Below are 7,667 nucleotides of genomic sequence, written 5' to 3' on the forward strand. Positions count from 1 at the left end.
ATTCTGAGAAGATGTTATAATGGGATAAGAGGTCTAGGATCAAAAATCAGATTGAGGAGACTGCTGCTTTGTTTCAGACTTCTTACCCACGTGAAGCAAGACAGATTTTCCTGACTCGGAAACTGATACAGTTGTGGAGATATCATCCTCGGTGAAGAGCTGATACCTTGAGCTTTTATTTCAAGAATAATGTGGCTAGTGGCTGCACCAGATTTAATTTTTTTTTAAGATTTATTTATGTATTATGTATACAGTGTTCTGTCTGCATGTATGCCTGCAGGCCATAAGAGGGCGCCAGATCTCATTACAGATGGTTGTGAGCCACCATGTGGTTGGTTGCTGGGAATTGAACTCAGGACATCTGGAAAAGCAGCCACTGCTCTTAACCATCTCTCCAGCCCCCAGATTTAATTTTCAACAGCTGAGCTCTTCAGAATTTCAAGATATGATGCTGTTTATGAAAATACGAATATGGAGGGAGGCCAGTGAGGTGCCTTTGTGAGTAAAGACATCTGCAACCAAACCGGAGGACCTGAGTTCAATCCCCAAGCTCCTCATGCTGGAAGAAGAGAACTGATTCCCCTAAGTTGTCCCTTTGACCTCCACAGGTGTGTTGTGGCACATGCGTACATGCAGGTGCACACACACACAATAAATAAATGAAATGTAAAGACATGAAAAGAAGATAAAATTGAGAGCATTCCATTGTGCAAACGTACACAGTCCATCTGTTGGTTACAAGCAATGGGGAGGAACAGCCTTCAACAGCAGCTCCGCACAAAATAACCAATGGCTCTGACAAACAGAAAGACCAGATGCAGAGGAGCTTTCATCTAACAGATGTGTAAAACCTGGGGAAACCACTTAATGTTACAATGTGTCTGCTGCAGAGGGGCTAGGTGGTGTTGGTTTTTTGTTTTGTTTTGTTTTTTGTTTGGCTCTTTTTCAGGGGCCTGCCACCCAGCTCCCAAATAAATCACACTCAGAATCTATTATTACTTATGAATGCCCAGCTTAGCTTAGTTTCTAGCCAGCTTTCCTTAAATTAGCCTATCTTTTGCCTCTTGGCTTTTCCCGTTCTCTCATTTCTGTAAATCTTACTCTGTGGCTTGCTGGTTGTGTACCTGGGTGGCTGGCCCGATGTCCTCCCCTTCTCTGACTCCTAACTCTTCCTCCCCCAGAGTTCTCCCTCTATTCTCTCTGCCTGCCAGCCCCGCCTATCCTTTCTCCCGCCTTGCTATTGGCTGTTCAGTTCTTTATTAGACCATCAGGTGTTTTAGACAGGCCCAGTAATGCAGCTTCACAGAGTTAAACGAATGCAGCATAAACAAAAGTAACACACCTTAGGATAATATTCTATTACAACTGGGAGCCAGCTACTAAAGGAGGGCATGATGGGGATTCCCTGGGGTGGGCAGTGGTTACACAAATCCAGTCTGTACTACTTGTTGAGCTGAGGGGGTCATTGTCAACAGATCACACCCTCTCATATCTGAGTAATTCTCTTTTGTCAGCCCCAGGACACTTTAGCTGGCCCACAGACAAAAACTCAAGCATGCATCCTCTCCCTTTCCCGTGCCTTCTCATTGACTAAGGTGTAGCCTTTTAATTTAGTGTCAAGGTGCCCAGGACCAAGAGTGGCTTGGAAGATCTTGGAGCTGCAGATAAGGAAGGAGCAACAGAATGACTGTCTGCCAACACCATTGGTCTTCTCTCTGGGTTTCTATTTTTGTGTCTCTGTTCAAATTTGAGCAGTTTCCCTGGACTCTGGTGTAAATGAATACGAGTGCTCCTGTGTGGGGGTGTGCATACACGGGTATGTATGTGGAGACCAGAGGTCGAAGTCAGATGGTATTCCTCATCTTCTATCTTGTATTTTAGACAGACTCTCTCAGCGGGACCTGGGGCTTGCCCTTTATGTTTGGCTGGCTGGCCAGCAAGCACCCGAGATTCTCCTGTCTCTGCCTCCCTAGTGCAGGGATTACAAGCACTCCCCACTGTGCTCAGCTTTTACACGGGCTCTGGGGATTAAACGTGTGTCCTCTTGCTTGTGTGCAAACACTTTACCAACTGAACCAACACCCCCACCCCCACCCCCACCCCCCACCCCCGCTCGCGACCCTCCCCCCACCCACCGCCATGTTCTTTCAAGTTGCATTGGTTGTTAAAGCCACCAAGTTGGGGCTCATCTGAACTGTCAACACAGCAGCAGGTCTCCAGGTCAAGATGTTCAAAATGGCTGACAGGGTGTAGAACGACATGTTTTTCCTCCCACGATCCCTTCAAAGGGCAGACACAATTTAAAATAATAACTCAGAAACGCTGGGGACTCAATAGAGACGAGGAAAAGCCTTTGAGAAGCCAAAGATGTTGAGGAACTGACAAACAGCAGAGGGGTTGGATTGGTTGAAAGAGCCCAGGAACCCTAGTGAAGCCTACACCTCAAGTTTTTAACTGGGACCATTGTTTCCTTGTTGTTGAGCTTTAATAGATCTTTGTATATTTTTGGTGGAAGTCTTTTATGAGACATTTGCGTTGTAGCTATTCTGTCTTAGTCTATAAATTGCCTTTGATTCTTACAGAGTTTAAGTTGATCTAAGTGTAATGTATCATTGTTTTACATGGATCTAGCTATACAGGTTTCCACCAATCTTTCCTCTGAGACGTTCTAAAGTATTGCATATAGTATGTCTATGATTAAGTTCAAGTAATCTTTGGGATATCTATTAATGTTTTTTAAAGACCTTCAAGATTTTTAAGTTCTGTGTTTGGGTGTGTCTGTGTATGGGAATGTGCACATGAGTTCCAGGTGTCTGTGAAGGCCAGAGGCCACAGATCTACCCAGAACTGGAGTTACAGGTGGTTGATGAGCCACCCTGTGTCAACACTAGGAATCGAACTCAGGACCTCTGCAAGAGCAGCACATGCTCTAACTGCTGAGCTCCGTCTCCAGGCCCCTGTCTATATTTAAGGGAGAAAAAGCAGGAGGAGAAGGAGTAGAGTTTCTGCCCTCCAGGTCTAGTGAGAACATTGGGGCATAAATCCTCAGGATTTATGAAGCACTATCCATTTCATAACCACTCTCCTAAGTTAATTATCTAATTAATCTCTAAGGATATAATTGATATGACTTCCTTTGAAAACTTTCATGATTTATTAACATTAGAAAGCTGATGGAGAGATTTTTGTCTGGGTCTTTGTAGGCAAACTGGAATTCTTTGGAAACCAAATTCTAGTCCTCTCCAGGTCTATTTTCTGAAAATCAACAGAACCCAAATTCACTGCAGCAGGTGGAACTTTGAGAAAATTACCTCCCTGCCACAGTCTCCTCTGGATAAGGTGGGCATCATGAGAGTCAAGATGGGGTAATTAAGATTTCATTTTTATTTTAAAAGTATGAGTGTATGTACCTGAGTGCAGGAGCCCTCAGAGGCCAGAAGAGGGTGTTGGGGCTCCAGGAGCTGGAGTTACAGGCTGTTTTGAGCCACTGCAGGTAGGTGCTGGGAACTGGACTTGGGTCCTCTGCAAGAACAGCAAGCGCTCTTCACCACCATGCACCTCTCCAGTCCAAGGTAGGGTAATTCTGAACGCTAAATGAGTCCTTATATTGAAAAGGACTTAGCCTGGATCCAAGTGTGTGGTAAATGCCCAGGAAGTTATACATACGCTCCACAAAGAACTTAGGTATTTTGTTAGAATGAAAAAGAGACACAGACATGTGCTTGTATTTTTCTCTATGTCCAGATGGACACCAAGCAATGGTCTGATACATGGTAACTGCTCAAGGTTCTCTTTCTTTTGACCTCTCTTTGTCCTCTGTTTCTTTGTCTTTTTACCCTTTCTTTCTTCTAGACTTTCACTGCCAACTCCTTCTTAGTTTTTCCTCATTACACAGAACAGTGAGGGAGCCCATAATCAGCTGATTGGTCTTGTGGGAACTCTTTGATCTAACGAAGTGTCACAAACAACCCTGGCCCCCTGAAGGCCTCTGAATTTGTTGTTTTCACCAAAGTTATCATCTTTACCATGATTTTTTAAAAAGATTTTTAAAATTATATGTATATGTGTATGTGTGTATGTGTGGGTATGTACACGTGTGTGGAGGTGCCCAAGAAAGCCAGAGACATCTACTTCCCCTGGAGATGTCAGTTCCAGAACCGTGGAGAGTCGTGTCCTTCTTGATAGTCCCTAAATAATAGGGATTTAAGCTACATGTCTGTGAACAGGCGATCATGGTTCTCAAAATTGGAGCAGAGTGCCTAAGAGCAGAGGTGGGTTCTAGCCAAGACTGCTTATATGGAGTGAGGTGGGCACCTAGTGATACACACGACTGTAATTGTGTGGCATGGTGATTAAGTGTAAGTGGTGAGGGGCAGGTGCAAACGAGTGTAATCACTACACTATTTCACAGCTAATTTTTATTTCCCCTCGTAATAATGCCAACTCACTATTATCTATGATCATAGGCACTGCTAATAATTTCCTGATGTCACATCCTGTTTAAGCACCATATCCCATGAACATACTCAGATGCAGGCACACACAACACACACACACACAATGTAACATACACACTCACATGGGCATCCATACGGGTGACAGCTTGTAATGCCTACAAACCACAACAATCACCAACACAGCAAGCTACTCCTAAAGGTGCAACAGTGGCACTCACATCCTTGGAGTAAACAACTACCACCTCACTGGACTTAAGGCCTGCTCAATGGGGGGAATTCACGCGTGGCCCTGTGAACTTAGCCAACACTACGGCTGGGGTGGTCATGGACCCCGAGAAGAGAATGCTACCGCAACTCCCCTACACCAGTGCGATTTCTAACTGCATATGGATATTCGCCCCTGCACCCGCAGCGTGGCTCTCAGCCTTCATCAAAGATGCTTCTTGTTGTGGCAGATGGAGACCATTAGAGAAAGCCACAACTGGTCAAAATGCAGAGAGCTACTGACGTGGGGTGCCTGGCCTGAATTAATACATTCACAATACAGCTCCTACAGTTAAGGCTCAGGGAGCAGGACAGAACAGGGGCAGGCGGGAAGACTGTCTGAACCCAAGGACAGGACATAAGCATGAGATGCTTTCTTCTGAAAGAGAGGGGAGGGCAAGAAAGAGGGAGAGGGACACCAAGTTGTTGGGGTAGAGAGAATGGGGTGGGCCAGGGAAGAGTTGTGAGGATGAGTTGGGGGGATTTGATTAAGACTGTATGAAATACTCAAATTTTAATTAATTCTCAAAAATTAATGAAATATTGTATACACATGTGTGTGTGTGTGTGTGTGTGTGAGAGAGAGAGAGAGAGAGGAGAGAGAGAGAGAGAGAGAGAGAGAGAGAGAGAGAGAGAGAGAGAGAGAGAGAGAGAGAGAGAGAGAGAGTTTTCTGAGCTCCTTCTTATGCCCAAATTTCTTTGTGGTGAGGGCTGCTTCCTTTCCGGTGGACAGGGTGGCTAGGAGGAAAAGGCCCTGCTAAGGGCCAATCCCGGGCTTATTTCTCATGGGGGAAGAAAAGAGGGAGGAGGCCATGAGAAACAGGATGAGGATCCGCATCACCTCCCCAATCCACACTCTGATCAGAACAAGAAGTCCCCACAGATGTCTCTACTGGAAAAAGGCAAAACAAAGATGCTTGGGTTAGAAAAAGCACACACTCCTTGGATCCCTAAGGGTATCCATCCCTCCAGGGAGTACGAAACTCAAACTGGTTCAACACTTGCTAAGGAGCCAGGCCAGGCGCTAAAGGGATGGCTCACTGATTAAAGGTAAACTGCTCTTGTAGAGGACCTGAGTTCAAATTCAGTCTCCAGCACCCACATCAGTCATTGTCATTGAGTGTTGACAATCTACAACCCCATCTCCAAGGGAATCTGGTGTCTCTGGTTTCCACAGGAACCTACACTCAAACACACACACACACACACACACACACACACACACACACACACACACACACAGGGAGGGTGCCCCTGGAGCTGCCACAAAACAATAGAGGAGAATATGTTTTTGCTGCCTCAAAAGCATGTCTAGAAAGTGGCAGCATCACGGCATCTGAAGTGCGTGGAGCAGGCAAAAGCTCGATACCACAGCAGCTTCTGATCAAAACCTGCAAGCCATTTTTACTTGAAGTGTTTTCATTAAAATGTATTTTACAACCCGGTCCCCCAAACCCCCAAAGCAAAGCATCTTGGACAAAAGTTCACAAAGTCTGAAGCTAGATGGGTAGTTGTTTTGCTATTTCAAAAATACAGAGTTATTCATGCAGCCACCGCGGAGTCTTTTGCTGGCATAAATGTGGAACTGCTGTAACAGAGGCTCGGGGAGGCAGGGATAAATAATGGCAGTTGACGTCACCCTCACGCAAGTCTGGAGTGTAGGGTCCAGGGGTTGGAATGACTCTGCTCGGTCATGCAGGGATCCAAGTTCCTTCCCTCATTCCTGGACCTTGCATCCCCCACGGCACTGTTGTTGACTGTGGTCAAAGCTCAGCTACAGACAAGTCCATATTCCCATTCACAGGCAAGACTGAATGCAAACCTTATTTTCCCTGATGCCAGCAAACAGAAGTTGCATATATCCCTTTTTGGGGAGAATGAGCAATTCCTGATCATGCTTAAATTGCATTCGTTAGACCCAGTCCTTTCCGTTTGAAACATGGATACAGTGACATCTCTTTCCTGTGTCCTATGAGTAAATAGCTCTTTTGGCTGCAGCAGTTCAAGGATGCTCAATTATTTAATGCCTATTGCTTTGAAGATAAAAATGGTTCACGGAAGCTCGAGAAAAATAAGGTTGATAAGGTTCCCGAGGGCGTGTGCTTGTGGGAGGCAGGTTTACATGAAACTTTTCAAAAACCCAGCCGAGGAGGAGGCACATTTGTTTTCTTTTCCTCCTTGTGGGGTAGCAGACTGTATTTCCAGAGACAGCTGCCTCTACATATCCACTCCACACACTGTTCTTACAATGTGACATCAACACTCTTACCATTGAGCAGTGAGGCCTGAGTTCTCTTCTTGCACCTTGGCTCACCCTCTGACTGCATAGACGAGGTCCAGGTAAGCTCAGCCAACCCCAGAGCCCTGGGAGGAACACGGGGGTGGGGGGGTGGGGGGGTGTAATTTATCATGCAGAACTAGAAAATGAGAAAATGATCTTGATTTCAAATTGTCTCCACATCCCTTTGTCCCTGTTCTTTATTTCAGATTCTTACCATAGCTTGCTTCTTATTACAGGTCCCTTCAAATTTCTTGCAGGATTTAATTTAGTTACATCAAAAAAAAAAAAAATCAGGATGGAAACATGGGCGATCAGGTTGGTTGGTGGAGGAGGAGTGGCAGAGGATGAGAGTACTGATAGACTACTGGGAAGGGGTGGCATTTCAGGGTCAGGTAAAAACCTAGCTCAAGGGAATCTCCCAGGAATCTACAAGGAAGACCCCACCTTAGACTCCTAGTGATAGCAGATACACAGCCTCAACTGGCCATCTCCTGTGACCAGACTGGTGCCCAGTCCAATTGTCACGAGAGAGGCATCATCCAGCAACTGACAGACAGATGCAGACCTTCAGCCAGACATTAGATGGAGTTTGGGAATCCTGTAGAGGAGGAGGAGGAGGAGGAGGAGAAAGGATTGTAGGAGCCAGAGGGGTCAAGGACACTACA

At 45.7% G+C, this 7,667-nt stretch overlaps 1 long non-coding RNA gene across 3 annotated transcripts in view; it reads right to left on the minus strand.

Annotated features, from left to right (window-relative positions):
* LOC131895048 (uncharacterized) overlaps positions 1 to 3,519 on the minus strand; it is a 120,269-nt gene extending 116,750 nt beyond the window's left edge. For all 3 annotated transcript variants that reach the window (XR_009375087.1, XR_009375085.1, XR_009375086.1), the window contains exon 1: positions 3,411 to 3,519. This is a non-coding gene — a long non-coding RNA (uncharacterized LOC131895048). The remainder of the gene's footprint in view (positions 1 to 3,410) is intronic.
* Positions 3,520 to 7,667: the final 4,148 nt, after the last annotated feature.

The sequence above is a fragment of the Peromyscus eremicus genome, chromosome 18 (assembly GCF_949786415.1).
Source record: "Peromyscus eremicus chromosome 18, PerEre_H2_v1, whole genome shotgun sequence".
Taxonomy (NCBI): domain Eukaryota; kingdom Metazoa; phylum Chordata; class Mammalia; order Rodentia; family Cricetidae; genus Peromyscus; species Peromyscus eremicus.